General features: G+C 40.0%; 2 non-coding genes across 2 annotated transcripts; both read right to left on the reverse strand.

Annotated features, from left to right (window-relative positions):
• Positions 1-16935: 16935 nt before the first annotated feature.
• On the reverse strand, positions 16936-17009 carry TRNAW-CCA. Its single transcript has one exon. It is a non-coding gene; the product is annotated as a tRNA-Trp (tRNA).
• A 139-nt stretch (positions 17010-17148) lies between these two features.
• On the reverse strand, positions 17149-17222 carry TRNAP-UGG. The gene has a single exon. It is a non-coding gene; the product is annotated as a tRNA-Pro (tRNA).
• Positions 17223-26762: the final 9540 nt, after the last annotated feature.

Below are 26762 nucleotides of genomic sequence, written 5' to 3' on the forward strand. Positions count from 1 at the left end.
TTATTTCCTCATTTATTTTTATTAGATACCTATCCGTGCAAATACCGTATTCCTCTAAATACCCAAATACACAAATACATACATCACATCTCATACGTACATACATCCATACGCATCTAATACACCATTTATTCTTTTTCATTTTTCTTTTCTCTCAACACTCATCTCTCATCTCTCTGTTAACAGAGACAACAGAGAAGTTCTTTTGCTACTCCACCTAGAAGAACACAAACTTCGAATCCTTCTACCGGAGTCCACCGTCGACGGATCGAGGCCCCGTTTGCCGGAACGGAACCGTGACGTCGAGGAGAACGGCAAGGTGGGAGGAGCCCGAGGAGGGGCTCACCGACGGTGACGTGACGGCCCGGTGAAGCCGGAGTTCGCACGTAGTTGACGGTGGAGACGGACGTGGAGGTGGTGACGGTGACGGTGGTGGTGACGTGCCGGCGAGGAGGAGCCGGTGAGGAGGGCCCCGGTGAGGAGAGGCCCCCGGAGGTGGAGCCGCCGACGGGGAGGGGCGGCCACCGTAGAGAGGGCCGCCGGAGATGGACCTCCCGGAAGGGGCCGGCCGCCGAGATGGGGGGGGCCGAGGTGGCCGGCGCCCCTGCCGGCGGGGTGGAGGCCGAGAGGTGGGGGGGGGCCGCCGGGAGAAGATGCTCGGTGGAGGGAGGCGGCCGTGGGGAGAGGAGGCCGCCGGCGTGGTGAGGGGGGCCGAGGGGGGGCCGCCGGTGGGAGGAGGAGTGGCCGCCGGGGGGGCGCTCGCCGGCGTGGTGAGGGGTGGCCGCCGGCCGGGGAGGGACAGGGGCGGCCAGGGAGGGGCGAGATGGGGGAGAGTGGAGGGCGTGGCCCGGCAGGGGAGGGAGAGAGATCGTGGGGGGGGGGGGGACAGGAGGCGCGGGGGGGGGGGGGACCTGGCGTCGTGGGGTGGGGCCCCCCCCACGAGGGGGGCTGGCGGCGGCGGCGTGGGAAAAGGAGGGAGTAGCGAGAGGGGGGGGGTGGCGCCCAGGAGGGCTAGGGTTTGGGGAGGTGGGGGCGCGGGAGGTGGCCGGCTGGGCCCTTTTTGGCCCAGCTGGGCCGGTTGGGGGGGGGGGGTTGTTCCTTTTTTTTTTTGATTTGTTTTGTTTTATTTTCTCTTTTCCCTTTTCTTTTTATTATTTCCTTCTTTCAGTTTTCTTTCTTTCTTTTATCTTTATTGTTTCTTTAATACTTTCCTCGTTTTTACATATATATTCTTGTAATATTTGCAATGAACTCATAACGTACTCTACTTTTGTTTTCAAATCTGAAATCCGGACAAACTCGAATCAACGCGGGTCTGAGATGGAAATCCGATGACGTGGCATCATTAACGGTTGATCACTGTAGCTTAATTACGATTACTACTGTAGCAAAAGTCGAGGATGTCACATCGGGTCTGGCTCGTCGATCAGAGATCGAGATTTGAAAACAAGCGGGGCAACTGATCTACAGGGTCAGAGGGGATGACTGCTCCACCTATACTAAGCATATTAAAGGTACAGGACTGAAAGTAGCAGTTCATCAAAAACAGGCTATGCATCAGATATAGGAGCTAACTACAACAGTAGCAAAAATACTAATGCAAGCAGTAGGAAGAAAGACATAGGCGATATAGGAATGATCAAGGGGAGTTTGCTTGCCTTGCTGCTCTGCGGCAAAGGACTGATCGGCAGGGTCGTAGATGTACCCGGCAGCAGCGTCAGTCTCGGGGTCTACCGGTAAGAAGAGGGGGAAGAAACAATAAATAATAGCACCGATGCAACACAAAGCATGACATGGAAATATGCAGGCTAGACATGAGCTAACGCAGGAACATCCGTCATAGACGGGTCGGAAGAATATCTGACGATATTTTCCGGGTCTCGGGCTACTACCGGTTACACTGGAAACGATGGGAAAGTTCCATGTTTGCTATGCTAGGGACGCGTGACAGACGAACGGACCATGTATCCGGGTTCGTCTCGCTTTGCTGATCAACTTTCATGTTGAAATTATTTCGATCTGACTTACGGATTATTTAATATTAATTTTCAAAGTTTTATTAATTATTTAGGAATTAAAAACAGATTTAAATGATTTAGTAAAATCCTATTATGACATCATCGCGATGTCAGGCTGACATCACATTTGACCGGTCAACTGACCAGCGGGTCCCGAACGTCATAGGCACAAGTTTTATTTAAGATTAATTATTTATTAATCAGATTAATTCAACGAGGGACCCACGTGTCATACTCTAATTATGTTAATTAATTATTTTAACTAATATATCTATTTATTTATTTATTTTAAGAAAACATTATTTTTAATTATCGCGTGGGGCCTCCCTGTCATTGACAGCGGTGCATTGGCCCCACCGGTAAGTGGCCTAAGGTTATTTCCTCATTTATTTTTATTAGATACCTATCCGTGCAAATACCGTATTCCTCTAAATACCCAAATACACAAATACATACATCACATCTCATACGTACATACATACATACGCATCTAATACACCATTTATTCTTTTTCATTTTTCTTTTCTCTCAACACTCATCTCTCATCTCTCTGTTAACAGAGACAACAGAGAAGTTCTTTTGCTACTCCACCTAGAAGAACACAAACTTCGAATCCTTCTACCGGAGTCCACCGTCGACGGATCGAGGCCCCGTTTGCCGGAACGGAACCGTGACGTCGAGGAGAACGGCAAGGTGGGAGGAGCCCGAGGAGGGGCTCACCGACGGTGACGTGACGGCCCGGTGAAGCCGGAGTTCGCACGTAGTTGACGGTGGAGACGGACGTGGAGGTGGTGACGGTGACGGTGGTGGTGACGTGCCGGCGAGGAGGAGCCGGTGAGGAGGGCCCCGGTGAGGAGAGGCCCCCGGAGGTGGAGCCGCCGACGGGGAGGGGCGGCCACCGTAGAGAGGGCCGCCGGAGATGGACCTCCCGGAAGGGGCCGGCCGCCGAGATGGGGGGGGGCCGAGGTGGCCGGCGCCCCTGCCGGCGGGGTGGAGGCCGAGAGGTGGGGGGGGCCGCCGGGAGAAGATGCTCGGTGGAGGGAGGCGGCCGTGGGGAGAGGAGGCCGCCGGCGTGGTGAGGGGGGCCGAGGGGGGGCCGCCGGTGGGAGGAGGAGTGGCCGCCGGGGGGGCGCTCGCCGGCGTGGTGAGGGGTGGCCGCCGGCCGGGGAGGGAGAGGGGCGGCCAGGGAGGGGCGAGATGGGGGAGAGTGGAGGGCGTGGCCCGGCAGGGGAGGGAGAGAGATCGTGGGGGGGGGGACAGGAGGCGCGGGGGGGGGGACCTGGCGTCGTGGGGTGGGGCCCCCCCCACGAGGGGGGCTGGCGGCGGTGGCGTGGGAAAAGGAGGGAGTAGCGAGAGGGGGGGGTGGCGCCCAGGAGGGCTAGGGTTTGGGGAGGTGGGGGCGCGGGAGGTGGCCGGCTGGGCCCTTTTTGGCCCAGCTGGGCCGGTTGGGGGGGGGGGGGTTGTTCCTTTTTTTTTGATTTGTTTTGTTTTATTTTCTCTTTTCCCTTTTCTTTTTATTATTTCCTTCTTTCAGTTTTCTTTCTTTCTTTTATCTTTATTGTTTCTTTAATACTTTCCTCGTTTTTACATATATATTCTTGTAATATTTGCAATGAACTCATAACGTACTCTACTTTTGTTTTCAAATCTGAAATCCGGACAAACTCGAATCAACGCGGGTCTGAGATGGAAATCCGATGACGTGGCATCATTAACGGTTGATCACTGTAGCTTAATTACGATTACTACTGTAGCAAAAGTCGAGGATGTCACATCGGGTCTGGCTCGTCGATCAGAGATCGAGATTTGAAAACAAGCGGGGCAACTGATCTACAGGGTCAGAGGGGATGACTGCTCCACCTATACTAAGCATATTAAAGGTACAGGACTGAAAGTAGCAGTTCATCAAAAACAGGCTATGCATCAGATATAGGAGCTAACTACAACAGTAGCAAAAATACTAATGCAAGCAGTAGGAAGAAAGACATAGGCGATATAGGAATGATCAAGGGGAGTTTGCTTGCCTTGCTGCTCTGCGGCAAAGGACTGATCGGCAGGGTCGTAGATGTACCCGGCAGCAGCGTCAGTCTCGGGGTCTACCGGTAAGAAGAGGGGGAAGAAACAATAAATAATAGCACCGATGCAACACAAAGCATGACATGGAAATATGCAGGCTAGACATGAGCTAACGCAGGAACATCCGTCATAGACGGGTCGGAAGAATATCTGACGATATTTTCCGGGTCTCGGGCTACTACCGGTTACACTGGAAACGATGGGAAAGTTCCATGTTTGCTATGCTAGGGACGCGTGACAGACGAACGGACCGTGTATCCGGGTTCGTCTCGCTTTGCTGATCAACTTTCATGTTGAAATTATTTTGATCTGACTTACGGATTATTTAATATTAATTTTCAAAGTTTTATTAATTATTTAGGAATTAAAAACAGATTTAAATGATTTAGTAAAATCCTATTATGACATCATCGCGATGTCAGGCTGACATCACATTTGACCGGTCAACTGACCAGCGGGTCCCGAACGTCATAGGCACAAGTTTTATTTAAGATTAATTATTTATTAATCAGATTAATTCAACGAGGGACCCATGTGTCATACTCTACTTATGTTAATTAATTATTTTAACTAATATATCTATTTATTTATTTATTTAAGAAAAACATTATTTTTAATTATCGCGTGGGGCCTCCCTGTCATTGACAGCGGTGCATTGGCCCCACCGGTAAGTGGCCTAAGGTTATTTCCTCATTTATTTTTATTAGATACCTATCCGTGCAAATACCGTATTTCTCTAAATATCCAAATACACAAATACATACATCACATCTCATACATACATACGGAATACAACCTTTGTTTTTATTTCTTTTTTTCTTTTCTCTCAACACTCATCTCTCTGTTAACAGAGACAGAGAAGTTCTTTTGCTACTCCACCTAGAAGAACACAAACTTCGAATCCTTCTACCGGAGTCCACCGTCGACGGATCGAGGCCCCGTTTGCCGGAACGGAACCGTGACGTCGAGGGGAACGACAAGGTGGGAGGAGCCCGAGGAGGGGCTCACCGACGGTGACGTGACGGCCCGGTGAAGCCGGAGTTCGCACGAAGTGACGGTGGAGACGATGACGGTGAGGTTCCGGTGGTGATGTGCCGGCGAGGAGGAGCCGGTGAGGAGGGCCCCCCGGAGATGGAGCCGCCGGCGGGATGGGGAGGGCCCCGGCCGCCGGATCCGGAGGGGGAGGTGGGCAAGGAGGCCGGGGTGGTGGTGCTGCCCGGCGTGGTGAAGGTGGCGCGCCGGCCGTGGAGGGGGGGCTCGCCGTGAGGTGGGGGGCCGCCGGGTTGGGTGGCCCGGTGGAGGAGGTGGCCGCCGGGGGGGCGACGGGGGAGCTCGCCGCGGGAGGAGGGCCGGTGGAGGGAGGCCGTGGAGAGGATGGAGGGAGGGGGCCGGCGGGGGAGAGGGCTGCCGGCGGGGAGGGGCTCGCCGGCGGGATGGAAGGAGCCGGCCAGGGAGGGGCGGATCTGAGGGGAAGGGGCGACGGGAGTTGGGAGAGGAGGGAGGCGGGGCGAGATGGGGGGGTGTCGGTGGGGAAGGATCTCTCGTGGGCAGAGAGAAAGAGAGACGCGAGAGGGGAGGGAGAGGTGGCGGCGTGGGGGTGGGGCCCCCCCACGAGGGGGGGCTGGCGGCGGCGTGGGAAAGGGAGGGAGAGCGAGAGGAGTGGGGGGTCGCCAGGGGGGCGATTAGGGTTTGGCGGGGGGGCCGGCTGGGGGGGGGGGCTTTCTCTTTTTTTTTGATTTGTTTTATCTTGTTTTCTCTTTTCCCTTTTCTTTTTATTACTTCTTTCTTTCAGTTTTCTTTCTTTCTTTTATCATTATTGTTTCTTTAATACTTTCCTCGTTTTTACATATATATTCTTGTAATATTTGCAATGAACTCATAACGTACTCTACTTTTGTTTTCAAATCTGAAATCCGGACAAACTCGAATCAACGCGGGTCTGAGATGGAAATCCGATGACGTGGCATCATTAACGGTTGATCACTGTAGCTTAATTACGATTACTACTGTAGCAAAAGTCGAGGATGTCACAATCTACAGGACCCAAATTGTCAACAGGCTCCCCAAGAACGTTGAAAATTCGTCCGAGAGTAGCTCCACCGACCGGAACACTGAGAGGAGCTCCCGTGTCAATCACTTCCATTCCTCTCATCAACCCGTCCGTAGCACTCATAGCTACAGCTCTAACTCGATTATTTCCTAATAATTGTTGTACCTCACAAGTCACATTAATTTGCTTATCGGCAGTGTCTCTACTCTGGACTACTAAAGCGTTATAAATATAAGGTAACTTGCCCGGGGGAAAAGTGACATCCAGCACGGGTCCAATAATTTGATCGATACGACCTGTACTTTTTTCTTCACTTGTGGAAACCCCGGGACGAGAAGTAGTAGGATTGGTTCTCATAATTATCACATAATTAAAAAAAAGGAATTTGTCGAAATTTTTCTTTTTTTATTGTTGAATAATGCCAAATCAAATCAAAAAAAAATCCAAAAGTAAAAAGGAAATGAATTAGTTAATTCAATAAGAGAGAAAAGGGGACCAGGACTTGATTTCGTTGCCCAAGCGAATCCCATTCAATCGTTTACTCATGGAATGAGTCCGTTGGAAAGTTCAATCAATCTTTTTTTCATATACATTTTGCCTTTTGTGGAGGATCTGTGCCTACTCTACTTTCCTATCTAGGACTTCGATATACAAAATATATACTACTGTGAAGCATAGATTGCTGTCAACAAAGAATTTTATTAGTATTTAGTTAGGTATTTGCATTCAAAATAAGAAAAGAGACCTATTAAGAACTTGTAAAATAAGGATTAGGGATTAATTTGGGTTGCGCTATACCTATCAAAGAGTATACAATAATGATGGATTTGGTAAATCAAATCCATGGTTTAATAACGAACCGTGTTAACTTACCATAACAACAACTCAATTCCTATCGAATTCCTATAGTGGAATTCCTATAGGATAGAACATACACAGGGTGTACGCATTATATATGAATGAAACATATTCATTAACCTAAGCATGCCCTCAATTTTCTTTAATGAGTTGATATTATATTAATTGAATATCCTTTTTGTTTTACGAGATTTTTGCTAAAGTTTCATTTACGCCTAATTAACATCGAGTAGACCCTGTTATTGTGAGAATTCTTAATTCAAGAGTTGTAGGGAGGGACTTATGTCACCACAAACAGAAACTAAAGCAGGTGTTGGATTTCAAGCTGGTGTTAAAGATTATAAATTGACTTACTACACCCCAGAGTATGAAACTAAGGATACTGATATCTTGGCAGCATTCCGAGTAAGTCCTCAGCCTGGGGTTCCGCCCGAAGAAGCAGGGGCTGCAGTAGCTGCCGAATCTTCTACTGGTACATGGACAACTGTTTGGACTGATGGACTTACCAGTCTTGATCGTTACAAAGGACGATGCTATCACATCGAGCCTGTTGCTGGGGAAGACAGCCAATGGATCTGTTATGTAGCTTATCCATTAGACCTATTTGAGGAGGGTTCCGTTACTAACATGTTTACTTCCATTGTGGGTAACGTATTTGGGTTCAAAGCCCTACGTGCTCTACGTTTGGAGGATCTACGAATTCCCCCTACTTATTCAAAAACTTTCCAAGGCCCGCCTCATGGTATCCAAGTTGAAAGAGATAAGTTGAACAAGTATGGCCGTCCTTTATTGGGATGTACTATTAAACCAAAATTGGGATTATCCGCAAAAAATTATGGTAGAGCGTGTTATGAGTGTCTACGTGGTGGACTTGATTTTACCAAAGATGATGAAAACGTAAACTCACAACCATTTATGCGCTGGAGAGACCGTTTTGTCTTTTGTGCCGAAGCTATTTATAAATCACAGGCCGAAACCGGTGAAATCAAGGGGCATTACTTGAATGCGACTGCGGGTACATGTGAAGAAATGATTAAGAGAGCTGTATTTGCGAGAGAATTAGGGGTTCCTATTGTAATGCATGACTACTTAACCGGGGGATTCACCGCAAATACTACTTTGGCTCACTATTGCCGCGACAATGGCTTACTTCTTCACATTCACCGTGCAATGCATGCAGTTATTGATAGACAGAAAAATCATGGTATGCATTTCCGTGTATTAGCTAAAGCATTGCGTATGTCTGGGGGAGATCATATCCACTCCGGTACAGTAGTAGGTAAGTTAGAAGGGGAACGCGAAATGACTTTAGGTTTTGTTGATTTATTGCGCGATGATTTTATTGAAAAAGATCGTGCTCGCGGTATCTTTTTCACTCAGGACTGGGTATCCATGCCAGGTGTTATACCGGTAGCTTCAGGTGGTATTCATGTTTGGCATATGCCAGCTCTGACCGAAATCTTTGGGGACGATTCTGTATTACAATTTGGTGGAGGAACTTTAGGACATCCTTGGGGGAATGCACCTGGTGCAGCAGCTAATCGAGTGGCTTTAGAAGCTTGTGTACAAGCTCGTAACGAAGGGCGTGATCTTGCTCGCGAAGGTAATGAAATTATCCGAGCAGCTTGCAAATGGAGTCCTGAACTAGCCGCAGCTTGTGAAGTATGGAAGGCGATCAAATTCGAGTTCGAGCCGGTAGATACTATCGATAAGAAGGTCTAAAAAAAAATAAACGAAATAAAAAGAGAAAAAAATAAGTTATGAAATGCAGTAATTCTTCTTTATTCTTCTAATTGATTGCAATTAAACTCGGCTCAATCTTTTTTTTTATAAAAAAGATTGAGCCGAATAAAAATAGATCATGATATGATCATGAGACTTGACAAATCGAGATTCGTCTATTCTATATATCTAGAATATATATATATATTAAGGTATAATACAATAAAGAAATAAAAAGAAAATAATAAAATATAGTAGTATCATATGATAATGGAATCAAATACGCAGTATTTACAGAAAAAAGTCTTCGTTTATTGGGAAAGAATCAATATACTTTTAATGTCGAATCGGGATTCACTAAGACAGAAATAAAGCATTGGTTCAAACTCTTCTTTGGATTAAGGTGGTAGCTGTGAATAGCCATCGACTACCTGGAAAAGGTAGAAGAATAGGACCTATTCTGGGCCGTACAATGCATTACAGACGTATGATCATTACCCTTCAACCGGGTTATTCTATTCCACTTCTAGATAGAGAAAAAAACTAAAGGAGAATGAATGAAAAAAGACATAGTTTGGAAGTTAGACCTTTTTATAAGACTCTCTTTCAATTTCAAAAAAGAGGACGTTTGAAACTTTTAACAGGCGTAATCGTGAGTCAACATGCTAGAACTAGATAAGGAAGTTTTCTATAACCTTAATAAAAAGGATAAAAAGGTAGTTTTAGTTTATGACTCCGATCAAGAGCGAGAAATCCTTGATTTGGGATTGGACATAGAACCTGGACCCATCGGAGAGACGTTGAAAGGAGCGTATCCTGATGGTAAGAATTATACTTTCGTGGAAATACAGCGCTATAGACTTCAGTGTGGTAGAGTAGACGTTTTGTTCCTAATTTTTCTGGACCAAACCTCCGCTCCGACCCAACGATACAATGAATTTTTTCTGTTCATATTCATAAATAAAAAAGATTAGGAATCGCAATGCTACTATATGCGTCCAGAGCAGTATTTTGAATACTATTCTTCTATAATCCATTATTGCGCGGGGTCTTACTAACAGGACTTCGCGGCACAGGACGGGTCTTCGTCGAAAAGCTAACACCACCCGGCATTTTCATACCCTTTCTTTGGGTGGTATATCGCCTTTAAAAGTCTAAGAGGGTAGTAGGGGGGATCTTAAGAGGGTAGTAGGGGATCTTAAGAGGGTAGTAGGGGATCTATAGTAGGTAAGATAATTTGCCCTTTGATTTTGATTGAATATACTATTTTTCTGCCTTTACCACGCATTATTGTATGCGCTTCTAGAGAAGTATGTATGCAGGAAGTAAATTCTAGTCGCTTTCTTTTGAATCCAATTTCAAATTAGATTAGAAAGATAGAAAGGCCATGAGGATGGGAAAATAAAAAAAATCTTTTTAATTAGTTCTCCTTTTTTGGAATTTTCTTATTATCCTTATCATTTTTTTTACAGAATATTTTGCAAACTAAAAAAATACAATAGTCAATATTCCTTATAATAGATATACTTAATTATATCATAAGAATCTTAAGATATTTTTCGACTAGATAGAAATAGTAAATTTGAATTGAGACACCTATTCCATGACGGATTTAAACTTACCTTCTATTTTCGTGCCTTTAGTAGGCTTAGTATTTCCGGCAATTGCAATGACTTCTTTATTTCTTTATGTGCAAAAAAAAAAGATTGTCTAGTATTTTTTAGTGTAAGTAATATAATATGGTAGGGTATGTGACTTTTTCTACACACACTTTCTACACACAAATGAAAAACGGCTATGGATGCAGATATAGGCTACGAGCATAAATGCATGAATATGCAGAGCTTGGTATAGCGAGTTTTTTTTTATTTATTTTAATTGAATCAACGAATATTTTTTGAATAGAAAGTCAATGTATCTAACCTATTATTTCACAGGAGTACTAGTTGCTGAAGGCGATTTCAGAATCAAAAAAAGTAAAGGCAAAATTATTTAGCTTATTCTCTCAATTTCAATCGACCGCTGCTGGATTTAGTATATCTAATATGAATTGGCGATCAGAACACATATGGGTAGAACTTCTAAAAGGTTCTCGAAAAAGGAGTAATTTTTTCTGGGCCTGTATTCTTTTTCTAGGTTCACTAGGATTCTTATTGGTTGGGACTTCCAGTTATCTTGGTAAGAATATTATATCTATACTTCCATCTCAAGAAATTCTTTTTTTTCCGCAGGGGGTCGTGATGTCTTTCTACGGAATCGCAGGCCTATTCATTAGCTCCTACCTGTGGTGTACTATTTTGTGGAATGTAGGTAGTGGTTATGACCGATTCGATAGAAAAGAGGGAATAGTTTGCATTTTTCGTTGGGGATTCCCTGGAATAAAACGTCGCGTCTTCCTTCGATTCCTTATGCGGGATATCCAATCAATTAGAATTCAGGTTAAAGAGGGTCTTTATCCTCGTCGTATTCTTTATATGGAAATCCGGGGCCAGGGGATCATTCCCTTGACTCGTACTGATGATAAGTTTTTTACTCCACGAGAAATTGAACAAAAAGCTGCCGAATTGGCCTATTTCTTGCGCGTACCAATTGAAGTATTTTGAGGTATCTTTTTTGAACTGAATTGAATGAAGAAAAGATAAATTGGAAGAAGAAAAGTTTTCTCAACATGGGGAGGAAGTCCCTTCGAAATTGGATTTGTTATTGTAAGGGGATTTTTAAGTATTTATCTAAAGGAAGGAACAAACGAGGATAAGATAAAATTATTTTAAATTTTTTTTGTCGAAGTTAGATATATTGCATACTATTCTTCTCTTCCATTTTCACCCGAAAGGGCTTTTTTTATTCTATTTCACTATTTCATTCCATCTAGATCTAAGAAAGAACCCAATGCACTGAAATTCCACTAATATACAAAAAAGAAGAATAGATACAGGGTATCAAACCTATAGAGTTTTTGCTTCAAAGAAATAGAAATATCATGAAATAGAAATATCATCATATAGAGTCAGGGAATGGAATAGAGTCAGCGAATGAAGCATATTCATTAACAACTCCATTTACAGATCAAAAATGAAAAAAAAGAAAGCATTGCCTTCTTTACTATATCTTGTATTTATCGTACTTTTGCCTTGGGGGGTCTCTTCCTCATTTAACAAATGTCTGGAACTTTGGATTAAGAATTGGTGGAATACCAGGCAATCCGAAACTCTCTTAACTGATATTCAAGAGAAAAGGATTCTAGAAAGATTCATAGAATTAGAAGAACTTTCTCTCTTGGACGAGATGATAAAAGGGAAACTAAAGACACATGTACAAAAACCTCCTACAGGAATACACAAGGAAATAATACAATGGGTCAAAATAAATAATGAGGATCATCTCCATATCATTTTGCATTTCTCGACAAATATAATCTGTTTGGCTATTCTAAGTGGTTCTTTTTTTCTGGGTAAAGAGGAACTTGTCATTTTGAATTCTTGGGTTCAGGAATTCTTCTATAATTTAAATGACTCAATAAAAGCTTTTTTTATTCTTTTAGTTACTGATTTTTTTGTTGGATTTCACTCCACCCGTGGTTGGGAACTAGTAATTCGTTGGGTCTATAACGATTTTGGATGGGCTCCTAATGAGCTTATTTTCACTATTTTTGTTTGTAGTTTTCCAGTAATTCTAGATACATGTTTGAAATTTTGGGTCTTTTTTTGTTTAAACCGTCTATCTCCTTCGCTTGTAGTCATTTATCATTCAATTAGTGAAGCATAAATTCATTTGATCTCCCGATATTAATATTAATCAAATTAGCATCTTTCTTTAGAAAGAAAGCCCTTTTCCATTTTACCAAAATTCTTTCTATTTATACCTGCTTTAAGGTATTCATCATTGCAGTACAACTGTTGCAGTAGAATGCCAACAAATTCGTGTATAGGGAACTAGATTAGCTTAGCTACCTATCTAATTTATTGTAGAAATTCTGGGATCTGTGATTGGACATGGAAAATAGAAATACTTTTTCTTGGGTAAAGGAACAGATAACTCGATCGATTTCTGTATCGATCATGATATACGTAATAACTCGGACATCTATTTCAAATGCATATCCCATTTTTGCGCAGCAGGGTTATGAAAACCCACGAGAAGCAACTGGGCGAATTGTATGTGCCAATTGCCATTTAGCTAGCAAGCCCGTCGATATTGAAGTTCCCCAAGCTGTGCTTCCCGATACTGTATTTGAAGCAGTTCTTCGAATTCCTTATGATATGCAATTGAAACAAGTTCTTGCTAATGGAAAAAAGGGAGGGTTGAATGTAGGTGCTGTTCTTATTTTGCCCGAGGGATTTGAATTAGCGCCGCCCGACCGTATTTCCCCTGAGTTAAAAGAAAAGATAGGAAATCTTGCTTTTCAGAGTTATCGTCCCGATAAAAAAAATATTCTTGTGATAGGCCCTGTTCCCGGTAAGAAATATAGTGAAATTGTCTTTCCCATTCTTTCCCCTGATCCTGCTACGAAGAAAGATGCTCATTTCTTAAAATATCCTATATATGTAGGGGGAAACCGAGGAAGAGGACAGATCTATCCTGATGGTAGCAAGAGTAACAATACAGTCTATAATGCTACGTCAACAGGTATAGTAAGAAAAATACTACGTAAAGAAAAAGGGGGGTATGAAATATCCATAGTTGATGCATCAGATGGACGCCAAGTGATTGATATTATACCTCCCGGACCAGAACTTCTTGTTTCAGAGGGGGAATCCATCAAGATTGATCAACCATTAACAAGCAATCCTAATGTGGGAGGTTTTGGTCAGGGGGACGCAGAAATCGTGCTTCAGGATCCATTACGTGTCCAAGGCCTTTTGTTCTTCTTCGCATCCGTTATTTTGGCACAAGTTTTTTTGGTTCTCAAAAAGAAACAGTTTGAAAAGGTTCAATTGTACGAAATGAATTTCTAGGTCCCGGAATTTCTTACCATCAAGTTGGTAAAAAGCCTCGATTTATTGGCAATTGCTAGAATTATCTATGATCTTTTTTGGAAATCCTTTTTTTGTTTAGACTTTTTTTTGTTTACGAGATGTCTGGAATTCCTTATTTATATCTCATGCAAAAGAAGAGAATCCAAGGCAAAGGCGAGAACAATAAAATTTAAATTTCTTTCGAGGGATTGCAGGTCTTCTTAATCGTCTATTCGGCACAAGAAAAAGGCTTTTTCTTGTGCCGATTCTTCTTGTATCAAAATAAGAATCCTTTTTCTTCCTAATTCGTCAAAGATTACTTTACTATTTCTTCTTTATTCGGGTCTGTCTCTTGGGCCTCTTTTTCTTTTGCTTAGGTTTAGCCGAGGTAGTGGACAAACAGAGGGGAAGAAAATATGGCGGGGGACAAATTTCTTGTGATTGTAAGCAAATAGAATTGCTTGGCTTGTTTAATTAAGTTTAACTTCAAACTTACAGAAATTTTGCAAAAAAAAGTAAACTCTTCCATTGAAGGTTTTTTTTTTATTTTTAGGCTAGTTGAATAGTTTTGATTAAGGTTTTATTAGTTTATTACTCGAAACTAAATCAAGGATTTTCAGGATACTTCCTTTGTGGAATAAGATATTGGATCCTCGAGTGATCTCTTTTTCTTGTTGCTTCATAAGAGTGAATCGAATAGATTCAATTCGCGTTATAAGAGTAAAAATTCCGCGGGTCCTTTCCGCTCTAATCAGATAAAGGGGGTAAGGACCCGCTAAGCTCCTACTTTTTCATGTTTACAATCTGGTCCCTCCGATTACTATAGAGATGAACCCAATCCAGAATATGAACCATAAAAGAAAACACCTACTAAACCAATCACAGGAATACCAGCTACAGTACCTATCAGCCAAAGAGGAATTCTTCCAGTAGTATCGGCCATTTCCCCTACTTTCCTCCACATTTTATCAATTGGTCATGCTAGAGACAAAAACAGTCATGGGTAGTTATAAGGATGGTATCTTTCCAAATGGGATAAGAGAATTCTTATTAGTCTCTTTCTTTCTCTCAATTGAAGAAGTAATTGGAAAATAAAACAGCAAGTACAAAAATGAGTAATAAACCCCAGTATAGACTGGTACGATTCAATTCAACATTTTGTTCATTCGGGTTTGATTGTGTCATAGTTCTATAGTTGGAATTTGGTTTATCGTTGGATGAACTGCATTGCTGATATTGATCCCAAGAAAAAAACAGTAGGTACAGCTAGTCCGTGAATAGCCAGCCATCGCACTGTAAAAATAGGATAGGTTCGATCTATGGTCATTGAGGGCCTCCTAAAAGGATCTACTAAATTCATCGAGTTGTTCTAAAGAATCAAAACGGTCGGTTATTAACGGAATTCCTTGTCGGCTTTCCGTGAAATATTCGTTTGGCCTAGGACTTCCAAACACGTCATAAGCTAAACCCGTACTGACAAATAACCAACCCGCAATGAATAGGGAAGGTATAGTAATGCTATGAATAACCCAGTATCGAATACTGGTAATAATATCAGCAAAAGAACGTTCTCCCGTGCTTCCAGACATGCTGAACTCCCAAAATTTTTGTACATTCAAAAAAGGAATTGATTCCGTAAAAGATGGGATCAACCAGTAAATAGAAAATTACTGATATTTCATCCTTGTGAGATTGTCAATTTTGTACCAAAGGTGTATTTTGAGTATACCGAATTAGTATAGCTATCCTTCCTATGGCACAGCAATCTGGTTTTGCCTGGTTCCGAAACATAATTACTTTTTTTTGTCTATAGGTAAGCTATATGTTATTCAAGGCGTCAATAGAAAACCCCTTTTTTGTAGGTTCTATTTATTTTCCTTGGCTTCGGAATAATAGAGTAATTCGGAATAGCAGCCAAAATCTTGGGAAAATCTAAGTTAATGATCAATAGGTTTGGATAAATAATTTAGGAAGGATATTCTCATACTGACACAATACAAGGACAAGTATATATATGTGAAATTTATCCTTTCATAATTCGTAATTAATCCTTGTCTTGTTTGTTGGATTAGGTCTAACTTTCTTGACCAAACTGCGAGCGTGGAACTTTACGAGATGAAATAGGGAAAGACAGAAGATAGAATAGAACTTAAAAGGATAATTGAAGTGACTCGTCTTCGAATCTACTTTGGTTGGAGTTCGAAAAAGGAATAAAAATAAAGTAAATTCAAGGAAGAGCTTTCTTTTTTTTTTAACAGACCCTCGGGAGGTCGTGGAATGCTTTTCTTCTCCTCTTATTCCATATAGAATACAATCAGTTAAAATTAAAATAAGAAGGAATAGGGGAATATTCGATCGTTCAGTCCAAAAAGAGGGTCCTATTGAAAAAGAAATTATCCAAAATAGAAAGAAGTTTTTTTTTCAAATTCAATTGTTTATTTATCTCTTATTCCGAAATTTCCCTGAAAATCCAATTTCATTTTTTCATTCAATGGGGTTATATGATCTAGTTCTTAATATTATTACTTTACTCAATTGAAAAATTCCATAACAAATCTCTTGATTCGAAATTAGGGACTCATGTATCATCTGATGAATCCACTTTCTTTTACACTTCTGTATCTCACTCTATCTTGTTTTTTAGTATTATCTAAAATAACTGATGAATTATGAATTTTCCATAACTTAGGTAAATGCTTTACCAACATATGTAGTGTAGTAAAAAAAAATAAATGGAATTTAACTCTTTCATGCTTACTTTAACTAGTTATTTCGGTTTTCTACTGGCTGCTTTAACTATAACCCCAGCTCTATTTATTGGCTTGAACAAGATACGTCTTATTTGAATTGACTGAATAATAATAATTCAGAAAAGCAAAATCTTTCTTTGGGATTCCTGATATTCTACGACTCTTTTCCAGACTAATTAGGAATTCTTTTCTTGGTCATTGAGATTCGTGGATAATTTAGAGTACTATTTAGGGATAGATCGTACCTCTTTTTTTATCCCCCCGAACAAATCGAAATGATTGAAGTTTTTCTATTTGGAATCGTCTTAGGCCTAATTCCTATTACTTTAGCGGGATTATTCGTGACTGCGTATTTGCAATACAGGCGTGGGGATCAGTTGGATCTTTGATTGAGTCATTTTTTTTTTTTTATTGACCTCCTCTCTGGTCTGGAGGAGGTCAAATTGGAGTTACAATTCAATTTTGTTAAATTATTTTACTCTGCTTCGACATAAGATAGATGGAATCACGCTCTGTAGGATTTGAACCTACGACATCGGGTTTTGGAGACCCGCGTTCTACCGAACTGAACTAAGAGCGCTTTCATTCATTCAAAAAGAAAATCTTTTTCTATTCCTAATGTATCTCACGTACGTATAGTCTCCACAAATTCCAGTTATACCCACTTTACTTTAATTGATCTCGTTGCTACTGCCTATAAAGAAGAAAGAAGTAATAGGTAGGGATGACAGGATTTGAACCTGTGACATTTTGTACCCAAAACAAACGCGCTACCAAGCTGCGCTACATCCCTTTTCCAAATTAAATTGTTGTGCAATGCCATTGTACACAATTCCTGTCTTCTTTTCCACATCATAATTTTCTTATTCTTTCTCTATCTATATATAGAACCCTCGTGTCATTTCTTCTTTTTGGTCTCATATAATTAAGGAATTATATACAGCTAAAATCCAATAGAATTTCGCCTATAAAAGAAAGATTACTTTTCCTTGATAATATATAGGAAGAAGGGGTCATCTTTTTATTTTTTAGGGATAGGACAATTTCGGAAAATTTCGTCGATTATGGTTCAGTTTATATATAGCATAAGTTTATGATCATATATGTATTCCAACAAGGAAGGAGGATTTTCAATGCGGGATATAAAAACATATCTCTCTGTAGCACCCGTGCTAAGTACTCTATGGTTTGGTGCTTTAGCAGGTTTATTGATAGAAATTAATCGTTTATTCCCGGATGCTTTGTCATTCCCTTTTTTTTAATTCTAGTTATTGCTATGGGAGGGATAGATTTCTTCGTGATATGACAAAATTTTATCTTATCCTTTTCAATCTTTTTTTAGTATCGGAAGGAAAAAGAAAGAAAAGATGGATTGGGTTGAACCTCAGAGTCATTAAAAATTTGGTAAACCCTATTTTTAAAAATAGAAATTCAATTTAAAGGGGTACCCAAGCTAAATCAGGCCTCAGAAATCAGAGCATAGAAAAAGGCGGGGCTGACTAATTAAATGAAAGGATTTCGAACCAAAATCTTTGCTAATTCGACAAGGATTGTATTCTTTAATTATTTCTCTATTTTTTATTACTTAATTTAAGAATAAAAAAAAATTATTCTAATGAATTTTATTCTTCTTCTTCGGATTCAAAATAGAAGAATAAAAGAATAAGTAGAAGAATTAAATTAAGTCAATCCAAAAGGAAAAGGAGGTTCATGGCCAAGGGAAAAGATGTTAGAATCAGAGTTATTTTGGAATGCATCAGTTGTGTTCGAAAAGGTGCCAATGAGGAATCGACGGGGATTTCTAGATATAGTACTCAAAAGAATCGCCACAATACACCCGGACAATTAGAATTCAAAAAATTTTGTCGTTATTGTCGCAAGCATACGACTCATCACGAAATAAAGAAATAGGAACATCGTGTATTCGATCTTTCCAAACAACAGAAAGAGTAAGAACTTCATATTTTATATATAAATAAAACATAGTATAGAATACAAAATACAAATCAACTCATCTGATTTCCGGTCGATATTATTTCATATGTATAGAGGGTATTCATATACTATAAATATGAATCAAATAAGATATGGATCAAAGAAAAACTACTTCTTCTGGATCCTAAATTAATAAAATAAAGAAGTGCATTTTCCAATTTTAAATTAAATAAGGAATAAATCATGTATACATCTAAACAACCTTTTCTTAAATCTAAGCAACCCTTTAGTAAATCCAAGCAAACTTTTAATAAATCCAAGCAACCCTTTCGTAAATCCAAGCAAACTTTTCGTAAATTCAAACAACCTTTTCGTAAATCTAAACAACCTTTTCGTAGGCGTCCCCGGATTGGCCCGGGAGATCGAATTGATTATAGAAACATGAGTTTAATTAATAGATTTATTAGTGAACAAGGAAAAATATTATCGAGACGAATAAATAGATTAACCTTGAAACAACAACGATTAATTACTCTTGCTATAAAACAGGCTCGTATTTTATCTTTTTTACCGTTTCGTAACTATGAGAACGAAAAACAATTTCAAGCCCAGTCAATTTCAATAATTACAGGTTCTAGACCCAGAAAAAATAGACATATTCCTCAATTAACGCAAAAGTACAATTCCAATCGAAACTTAAGAAACTACAACCAAAATTTAAGAAACAACAACCGGAACTTAAGTTCCGATTGTTGATGTTTTATTCGAATTCGCAAGGGCCAGACCTATATATATTATAAAGAAAGTAATCCAGCTCGTCGATTCCTACCACTTAATCTTAATTTATTGTATCTTCCCGGAGTTCCCTCTCCGGGAATTCATCTTTTATTATTCCAGTATATTACTTTATTTATACCTTTAATTGATGATCTTTATTTTATTGGAAATCGTGTAAAGATTATTTGGATTTGATACAGCTACTTGTGCAAGCATTTTACGATTAAGAATCAATTTCTTCTTGTACAGGTTGTGTATTAATTTACTATAACTATCGAATACTTTATATACCCGCGTTGCTGCGTTTATCCGAGTGATCCACAAACGACGAAAATCCCTCTTTTGCCTACCTCTATCTCGATGAGAGGAAACAAAAGCTCTTTTTACTTGTTGGGTAATCATTCGATTAAGTCTTAAATGAGCCCCTCTAAAGTTTGAGGCAAATGAACGCATTTTTGTTCGTCGTCTCCGGGCTATATATCCTCGCGGAACTCTGGTCATTGAATCAAATTAACCTTAATGAATAACTAATGATTTCTCTTCTTTTAGCCACCCTTTTTCTCATTAATAACAAAACTAATTATTCCGATATATAAAATATTAATTCCAATGGCTTTTGCTATAGTAACCTTCCCAACCACGATTTTTTATTCCACTCCGTTCAGTTATTTCTATACGAAATAACAAATTCATTCTAAATAATACTAAAAAAAATAGTGGGTTCCATCGTTTCTATGGTTCCCTTTTAAACGGTGAGGCCCTCTCTATACACCGGAGCCCTTTCTTTCATCAAAAAGTATTACGAACTTGTATAGTTCACATTCTTTGGCTCTACCTATCCATTATAGAGTAAATAGCTCTTTTCACAATAAGAGTTATCCATACAGTGACGGTATTTAATTATGAAAGTTGGCTAAGTAGCTGACCCTGTTAGTCCGTTCTTTATAAGATAAAAGAGCATAAGCCTTTTTCTTTTTATTACTATTTCCTCCGCTTAATGGATAACCATTTGCTACCAATGGGAGAATTGCTTCTTATTTCCAAATTTAGATAATTCGATTTGCACCAAAGGAAACCAGAAATTCCATATACCATAGAAATCTAGGATAGAGAAGCTATATCCTATTCATTGGTACTAATCAGGGATACTTCAAATTTTTTTTATATTTGTTTGAAGTCATGATCTGAACGAGTCGCACATACACCCTAGCACATGTTCCTCGACGCTGAGGGCATCCTTTAAGCGCAGCCGTTTTTCTAGCATTTCGTATTGGCTGTCTTGCGTTTCTAATAAGTTGTTTAACCGTTGGCATGTTGTATGTATATAGAAAAAAATGGATTGGTTTAGATCCATCTTAACCTGATGATTGCTCATCATGAAGTCTTTCTATTTTCTATTAAATCGAGGAAAACACGAATTTAGCTGTGAAATAACTTTACAAGAAATCCGGACACTACCAATCCTTAAACATTTCCGGAAACCACACTGGATCAGTATCGCAGTGCTTGTCAATCATTTCATCCCCTACAATATCGACAAGTCCATAAGCTTTGGCTTCGTCTGCTGACATAAAAACATCCCTTTCCATGTCTTCGGATACAACCCAAAAAGGCTTGCCTGTTCTTAGTGCATAAACCCTTGTGATCATTTCGCGAACTTTGTGTAACTCTTCTACTTCTAGTAAAAATTCTGGTGTCCTTGCCCGATAATAAGCACTAGCAGGTTGGTGAAGCATAATCCTCGCGTGAGGGAATGCTATACGCTTGGCGGGTTCTCCTCCAAGCAGAATGAAGGACGCCATGGACGCGGCTATTCCGAGGCATATTGTATATATATCTGGTGTCACCGTTTGCATCGTATCAAAAATAGCCATTCCTGAGATTAGCCAACCGCCTGGGGAGTTTATAAACAAAAAAATATCACTAATTCCATCTTCTATACTCAGATATACCATGAGACCTGTAATATGATTCGTGATCTCGCAACGAATCTCTTGACCTAAAAAAAGTGTCCTTTCTCGATACATAACATTGTATAAGTCAACCCAAGTCGCTTCTTCATCTCCAGGAATCCGGTAAGGTACTTTTGGAACACCAATGGGCATATTAGATTAATATTATTAAATTTAAGTAAGAAACACTTTAATATGGAAACGTAAGAATGGAACAGAAAGAAAGAATCTGCAGTTTATTGTCTTAATTTTTATTCTTATTCTATTCTATTTTATTCTTATTCTATTCTATATGAATACTATAGATTCTATTAATACATAGATGGAAAGGTTATACATATAAGAAAGGTAAGACAGATTGAATAAAGAAAAAGGAATGGGTGATTCGAATGCTAAACAAAGAGGGGTAGCGATCTATTCTTCGTTTTTTCCAAATTGGCCAAGTTACCCATTGCATATTGGCACTTATCGAGTATAGAATAGATCTGCTTCTCTTTCTTCTTATGAACAGAATTGGCTTCTTATTTTTAATGGAATGAAATAAATATTCGCGCTTTCTGACACAGAATCCCCTAGAAGGGTTAGGTACAATGGATAATCTTTTTCAATGCGATAAAATAAAGCGACATCGTGTCTATTTTTCTTTGCTAAAGGGGTATTTCCATGGGTTTGCCTTGGTATCGTGTTCATACTGTCGTATTGAATGATCCGGGTCGATTGCTTGCGGTGCATATAATGCACACAGCTCTAGTTTCTGGTTGGGCTGGCTCAATGGCTTTATACGAATTAGCAGTTTTTGATCCCTCTGATCCTGTTCTGGATCCAATGTGGAGACAAGGTATGTTCGTAATTCCCTTCATGACTCGTTTAGGAATAACGGATTCGTGGGGTGGTTGGAGTATTTCAGGAGGAACTGTAACAAATCCGGGTATTTGGAGTTATGAAGGTGTGGCAGCTACGCATATTGTGTTTTCTGGCTTGTGTTTCTTGGCAGCGATCTGGCATTGGGTATATTGGGACCTAGAAATATTCTCTGATGAGCGGACGGGAAAACCCTCTTTGGATTTGCCCAAGATCTTTGGAATTCATTTATTTCTTGCAGGGGTGGCTTGCTTTGGCTTTGGGGCATTTCATGTAACGGGTTTGTATGGTCCTGGGATATGGGTATCCGATCCTTATGGACTAACTGGAAAAGTACAAGCTGTAAATCCAGCGTGGGGTGCAGAAGGTTTTGATCCTTTTGTTCCGGGGGGAATAGCTTCTCATCATATTGCTGCGGGTACATTGGGTATATTAGCGGGCTTATTCCATCTTAGTGTCCGTCCGCCTCAACGTCTATATAAAGGATTACGTATGGGCAATATTGAAACTGTACTTTCCAGTAGTATCGCTGCTGTTTTTTTTGCAGCTTTCGTAGTTGCTGGAACTATGTGGTATGGGTCAGCAACGACCCCAATCGAATTATTTGGGCCTACTCGTTATCAGTGGGATCAGGGATACTTTCAGCAAGAAATATATCGAAGAGTTAGCAATGGTTTAGCCGAAAATCTTAGTTTATCAGAAGCTTGGTCTAAAATTCCCGAAAAATTAGCCTTTTATGATTATATTGGTAATAATCCGGCAAAAGGGGGATTATTCAGAGCGGGCTCAATGGACAATGGGGATGGAATAGCTGTTGGATGGTTAGGACATCCCGTCTTTAGAGATAAAGAAGGACGTGAGCTTTTTGTACGCCGTATGCCTACTTTTTTTGAAACATTTCCGGTTGTTTTGGTAGATGAGGAGGGAATTGTTAGAGCGGACGTTCCTTTTAGAAGAGCAGAATCCAAATATAGTGTTGAACAAGTAGGCGTAACGGTGGAGTTCTATGGTGGCGAACTTAATGGAGTAAATTATTCTGATCCTGCTACTGTAAAAAAATATGCGAGGCGTTCTCAATTAGGGGAAATTTTTGAATTAGACCGGGCTACTTTGAAATCCGATGGTGTTTTTCGCAGCAGTCCAAGGGGTTGGTTCACTTTTGGTCATGCTACCTTTGCTTTGCTCTTCTTTTTCGGACACATTTGGCATGGCGCTAGAACATTGTTCCGAGATGTTTTTGCTGGTATTGATCCAGATTTGGATGCTCAAGTGGAATTTGGAACATTCCAAAAAGTGGGAGATCCAACTACAAAGAAACAGGCAGTCTGATACACATTGTTATGGTATCTTTCACCTCTCTTTTTTGATTTGACATCTCCCATCCTTTCTTTGACTCTTTTTCTTTCTTTATATGGGAAATTCTCCCAAATGACAAATGAATAGGTGTGGAAGTTATAATTGTAAATAAACCACGATCGAATCTATGGAAGCATTGGTTTATACGTTCCTTTTAGTTTCGACTTTAGGGATAATTTTTTTCGCTATCTTCTTCCGAGAACCACCTAAGGTTCCACCAACTCCAACTAAAAGAATAAAATAATTTCATTTAAGTAAGAAGTCTCCCAGATAGGGGGACTTCTTACTTAAATTAGTCTCCGTGTTCTTCGAATGGATCTCTTAATTGTTGAGAGGGTTGCCCAAACGCGGTATATAAGGCATACCCAGTAAAGCTTACAAGTAAACCAGATATGGAGATGGCGACTAAAGTTGCTGTTTCCATTTTTATAGAATTTCAAGATTACAATGGATCTACGAAAAGATCGTGTATTTACAACTACAACGGAATAGTATACAAAGTCAACACCAATGATTAAATATAATTTATGGCTACACAAACCGTTGAAGATAGTTCTAAACCTAGGCCAAAACGAACTGGTGCAGGTAGTTTACTGAAACCCTTGAATTCGGAATATGGGAAAGTCGCCCCGGGTTGGGGGACTACTCCTTTTATGGGGGTCGCAATGGCTTTATTCGCTATATTCCTATCTATCATTTTAGAAATTTATAATTCTTCCATTTTACTGGATGGAATTTTAACCAATTAGGTTTCTACTAACTAAAACTAGGAAGTCAGAGTTTTTCCATCCAAAAAAGCCTTTCTAGTTTAAGCTCTACATTTCTAGATATTATGGTAGTTCGACCGCGGAATTTTTTTGTTTCGGTATCTCTGGAATATGAGTGTGTGACTTGTTAGAATTGATCCTATTGATAATACATAGAAAGGGCCTGTTATCTCTATCAAGATGATTCTAATTCGTCAGATATTATTTATTCTAGTATCTGGAACACGAAATAGATAGAGTGGATCAAAAAAAATGGAACTATGATTCATACTCACTATTAAGACCTCGCAACCAGACTGAAAAATTCAAGTAGTTCTTAAATAAAAATAAAAAAGAAATTTTCTTCCTTACAATTTTGTTTGCCCAAAAGACAACTTTTTTTCTATCGATTTTGTCGAGTCATTACACTGATTCAATTTCAATAAATGATTATCAAGCGGTTCTTATTCGAAGAACCCTTGCCTTTTGTTTAGCTTGAGACTAAATCATCGTGGCTCTAGTATGAATCTAAGGTTTTAATTGAACTGATTCATAGGATCACAACAAGATAATTTCTATATTACGCATAAAAAAAAATCCAAAATAGGGAAGAGAAAAGTCAAGAAGCCTCTAATGACCAACATAAGGGAAAGGAAGAAAGAAAGACGCGCCAACTTGAGATTTTTTGGCATTATCATCACAAAGAAGATATTCCGGATTTTTTTTATTTGCTATCTTCAAGGCAAATCGACCCGATTCAGTGGCTGATGAAGTTTTGAACCTTTTTTCTAATATTCGTTGAAAATTTGTGTGTTTCTGCTTGAGCCGTACGAGATGAAATTTTCATATACGGCTCTTAGAGGGGGGCGTGGGTTAGTTACCTATCTCAATAAAGTATATGATTGGTTTGAGGAACGTCTTGAGATTCAGGCAATTGCGGATGATATAACTAGTAAATATGTTCCTCCCCATGTCAACATATTTTATTGTTTAGGGGGAATTACACTTACTTGTTTTCTAGTACAAGTCGCTACCGGTTTTGCTATGACTTTTTACTACCGACCAACCGTTACAGAGGCTTTTTCCTCGGTTCAATACATAATGACCGAGGCCAACTTTGGTTGGTTAATCCGATCAGTTCATCGATGGTCAGCAAGTATGATGGTTTTAATGATGATCCTGCATGTATTTCGTGTGTATCTCACAGGGGGATTTAAAAAACCCCGTGAATTAACTTGGGTGACAGGTGTGGTTTTGGCTGTTTTGACTGCATCATTTGGTGTAACTGGTTATTCTTTGCCTTGGGATCAAATTGGCTATTGGGCAGTCAAAATTGTGACAGGTGTACCTGACGCCATTCCGGTAATAGGATCGCCTTTAGTGGAGTTATTACGCGGAAGTGCTAGTGTGGGCCAATCCACTTTGACTCGTTTTTATAGTTTACATACCTTTGTACTGCCTCTGCTTACTGCCGTATTTATGTTAATGCACTTTCCAATGATACGTAAGCAAGGTATTTCGGGTCCTTTATAGGGAAGGCATATCATAGAGAATTCTAATTCTCATATATCATATCGGGTAGGTTGTGGTATTTCATTGCTACAAGCATGGGTTATTGTAAAATAACACATGTCATTTGGATACTTCTCTTCAACTCCGAAGTATTTTTATACGATACAAATAGTTGAAGTTAATTTTACGAAAGAAAAAAGGCGGATTATGGGAGTGTGTGACTTGAATTATTGATTTGGCCATGCAGATAAAGAATTGGATCTGCCACATTAGAATTCACAACCAAAGGTGTCTCCGCATCCAATCAACATGTAAGTCCCCTACCTAGGAAGGATAGGCTGGTTCACTTGAGGAGAATATCTTCTATGATCATACCGCAACCATGTCATCCATGAACAGGCTCCGTAAGATCCCATAGAGTGGAAATGGAATCAGTCATGTGACATGATCCAATTCTCTATTTATTACACTTACCTTTTTATTATAGTATGGAAATGCATTCATTTTCTTTGCATCGATTGTGATCCGCAATACTATCGGAGTAAAAGAAGGGATCTAAGGAAGAATGTAGGCTAAACTTTTTGATTTTTTATTAGTAACAAGTAAATATTTTGTTTGGAGGTAAGAAACTTGCGATATTGAGGGGATAAATACCAACTAATCAAGAGACATGAGACAATCCACAAAGCAATTGATCATGATCAAATTTGTAAGCCCACTTGGATATTGAGCATTTACCCATAAGAATAGGATTATTTTCAATGAGTAGTGGTAGGTGCAACTTTGGAAAAGAGAATCTGATAAAGCTTTTTTTGTCTAGAGTCATTGAGTCATTATATACCTTAATTCTATTAAGGATCTTCCGCGGTCTTATTTCTTTCACTCTTGCTCGAGCCGGATGATGATAAATTCTCATGTCCGGTTCCTTTGGGGGATGGATCCTAAAGAGTTCACCTATCCCAATAACAAAGAAACCAGACTTAAATGATCCTGTATTAAGAGCTAAATTAGCTAAAGGGATGGGACATAATTATTACGGGGAACCCGCATGGCCCAACGATCTTTTATATATTTTTCCAGTAGTAATTCTAGGTACTATTGCATGTAATGTAGGTTTAGCGGTTCTCGAGCCATCAATGATTGGTGAACCGGCAGACCCGTTTGCAACTCCTTTGGAAATATTACCCGAGTGGT

The sequence above is a fragment of the Hordeum vulgare genome, chromosome 5H (assembly GCF_904849725.1).
Source record: "Hordeum vulgare subsp. vulgare chromosome 5H, MorexV3_pseudomolecules_assembly, whole genome shotgun sequence".
NCBI lineage: Eukaryota > Viridiplantae > Streptophyta > Magnoliopsida > Poales > Poaceae > Hordeum > Hordeum vulgare.